The following is a 3,432-nucleotide window of genomic DNA, read 5'->3' as shown; positions in this document are numbered from 1 at the left end:
GAGAGGTGGTTTAAACTACCTTCCCTTCCCTTGGCTTGCTCAGGATCCCTGCGGCTGCAGAGAGCCCGAGCAAGCCGACTGCTGGAGGGTGTGCATTCGGTTTGTCTGAACCGAATGCACCCCCGAAAATAGCCCATTCAGGCCCCTTTCAGGCTGCTGCGGGCTGACAGTTCAGCCCCATTATATCCTATGGGCCATTGAAGTGAGCTGGGGGAGCCAGAATGACCTCTCACGTGTGATCTCTCGCGAGAGGTGGAATTTTCCCCTATGAGTCTAAGGCCACCACCCTGGGGCTCAGGGAGGCGGGAGAACATTTCGCCCCCCCCGCGGGCGTCGCATCTGCTCCTGAGAACAGCGGCGGCAGCCATAACTTTTTAAAGAGTCCCTAAGGAGAGCTGGGGGAGCCAGAATGATTTCTCATGTGTGACCTCTCGCGAGAGGTGGAATTTGCCCCTAGGAGTCCAAGGCCACCACCCCGGGGCTCAGGGAGGCGGGAGAACGTTTCGCCCCCCCCAGCGTCGCAGCATTGCAGGAGCCCCTAAGGAGAGCTGGGGGAGCCAGAATGACCTCTCGTCGAGGACATCACACGTGAGAGGCGGAATTTGCCCCTACGAGTCCAAGGCCACCCGGGGGCTCAGGGAGGCAGGAGAATGGTCCCCCCCCGGCGGGTGTCGCAGCTGCCGCCGAGAACAGCGGCGGCCACCATAACCTTTTAAAGAGCCCCTAAGGAGAGCTGGGGGAGCCAGAATGATTTCTCATGTGTGACCTCTCGCGAGAGGTGGAATTTGCCCCTACGAGTCCAAGGCCACCACACCGGGACTCAGGGAGGCAGGGGAACGTTTCGCTCCCCCCATGGTTGCCCAACTGATGGCTTGTGGGAGCAGGGGGCGGGGCTTATGTGCCCTCCCCCTGGGCTCCTGACTGGCGGAGTAGTGCTCCGGTGCGCTCCGGCAGGAACTGAGGCCTGGAGTTGCCAACCTGCAGGTGTGGCCTGGAGTTCTCACAGCATTACAACTGACCTCTAGACTAAGGATATCTGTTCCTCTGGAGCAAATGGCAGCTTTGGAGGGTGGGCAGTGTGGATTCACATCCCCACGGAGTTCCCTCCCCAGGCCCAAATCTCTACCCCCAGCTCTAGAATAGAGTTCTTGAAGTGTCTTCCAACAATGACACTTTCCAGACACTGGAGCACAGGTCATCCAGGGACCTTACAGCTGGTGGACTTCTCCACTGCTGTCTTCTAGCCTTGGTCTTCAGCCCACTCATATTCTCATTCACCTATTTTCTTTCCCTTTTCCCAAGACCTGGACAGGTGGCTTTATTTATAGCTTTATGGGCTATGAGTTGCCCCCCCCCCCCCAACTCTGCCACCTAAGTTTGTTTCAAGCTGCCAACTTCACACTTTTATTTCTTGTGATTTTTTTCTGTTTCCTCAAGAGGAAACCATGCACACTGCAAATTTGCCGCCACCTGTATGATGTTAAATTATAAATTCGGCATTTGCATGCTTTGTGGCTTGTTGGTCCAAAAAACAACTTTAAGTGTTAACATCTGTTCGCTAGAAGTTATTAAAACCCCATAGACCTAATCTTTTATATCCGAAAAATCCTATGCAGAGTTATGCCAGTCTAAGCCCATTGATTTCAATGTCAGTCGGTTTAGGCTGGAGTTACTTGGCATAAGATTGCAGTGTAAAACCAGCCGTAAAATCGAAAAATGAATGCAGAGGAAGAATAGGGACGGTCAGCACAGAACCAGGCCACAGGCAGGAGGCAAATATGTAAATGAGGAACAGATCTGAAAAGGCAATATACAAAGGGATTCCTCGAGAGCAGGAGATAAAAGACCACGGGTGCCTGCTAAAATAACGGAGCCTAATGACCATCAGTATATGTAGGCTTGGATGGAGTAGGAAGGTCTGTATTCTAGTCATTTGTGAAGTTCACTTGGTAACTTGGGCATATCACATTCTGCCCAAAGACTAGGGTTGCCAGTTCCTGGAGATTTGGGGGAGGGTTGAGCCTAAGGAAGTCAAAGTTTAGGGAGGGGAGGGACTTCAGTGGGGTACAATGCCATAGAGTCCACCTTCCAAAGCCAACATTTTTTCCAGGTAAACTGATCTCTTACCTGGATATCGGTTATAATCCCAAGAGGTCTCCAATCACCACATGGAGGTTGGCACCCTACCAAAGGAAGGGCTACAAACTGTTTTTCCTGGCATGGCTTTCATGGGTTCCCCCAATTTTTTTTTAATTTTAAAGACATAACAAACATAAAAGAGGGGAAATTATTCTTACAATTCCTTCTTGACAAACTCATGCCTAATTTATCATACATTTATATATTTCACCTTATATTATTATGTCTATTACTTGCAAATATATCAAAATTGAACTTTATATATCCTTAACAAGTGTTAAATGTCTGTATAATTAACTTATTGTATTCTTCCAACCACTTATAAAATCTTGACCGTGTGTTTTCAAATGTGGTTTCTGGTTGTCCTTTCCAAGTTAGAGTTAATTTGTCCATTTCCGCCGTTTCCAAAATTTCTCTTAAAATTTCTTCTCTCAAAGGTGTTTCTGTTCTTCTCCAATATTTAGCATAAAGTATTCTAGCAGTTGTAGTCAAATGCAGTATAAGAGTCATTTTTTTTACAATCTTCAGGTAAGATATTCAACAAAAATATTTCTGGAGCAAAGGATACAGAACATTTTAATTTGGGGGGGGTAAAATTTCATGAATCCAAGCCCAGTTGTTGTTTTTTGCTTTATCACAAAACTACCACATATGGTAAAAAGATCCAACATTATTTTAACAAACAGAAAGCTGTTGTATTTTAATTCTAGAAACTGTATGAATGGGCTTCAATAATGTTAGGGTGCAGTGTTGCCAGCTCTGGTGTGAGAAATTCCTAAAGAATCCGAGTCCCAACCTGGATACTGGGAACCCCAGTTAAGGTGCAAAGACACACCACAACGTTATGACCTACTTACTAATGCGGCTTAGATTGTTATTAATTGATTTTTGTCATTAACAGTTAATTCTGTTTTTTCGTGCAAGGATTATTTCCGGTTGGAGGCCTTTAAAAATGTACACAGTAGTTTATTATTTATTGACGAATGTGGTGCTAATTGACTTTGGTGTTAATACCAATTTTTGTCTAGTCGGCACAGGTCTTTTACTAATTGAGTGACACACTTTTCATCTTAATATCTATTGTGACCTATTGGTTTTTGTGGCAATTGAAAGGAGGCATGCTCAGTTATGAGCCAGTTGGGCTTGCAGTCCTGTTCACAGGTAGCAGTCCCAGGAGCTGAGTGACACATGAACTGTTTGCACCTGAACAGCTTGAGTGACTGTGCGTATGCAATTACATGCTGCTTTATCACTGTTACCCTTAAAAGTCATACTGCTGAAAGGGGGGGGGGG

This window comes from Gekko japonicus, unplaced genomic scaffold, assembly GCF_001447785.1.
Source record: "Gekko japonicus isolate JY-2015 unplaced genomic scaffold, Gekko_japonicus_V1.1 scaffold1195, whole genome shotgun sequence".
NCBI lineage: Eukaryota > Metazoa > Chordata > Lepidosauria > Squamata > Gekkonidae > Gekko > Gekko japonicus.
This window is presented reverse-complemented; position numbering follows the sequence as displayed.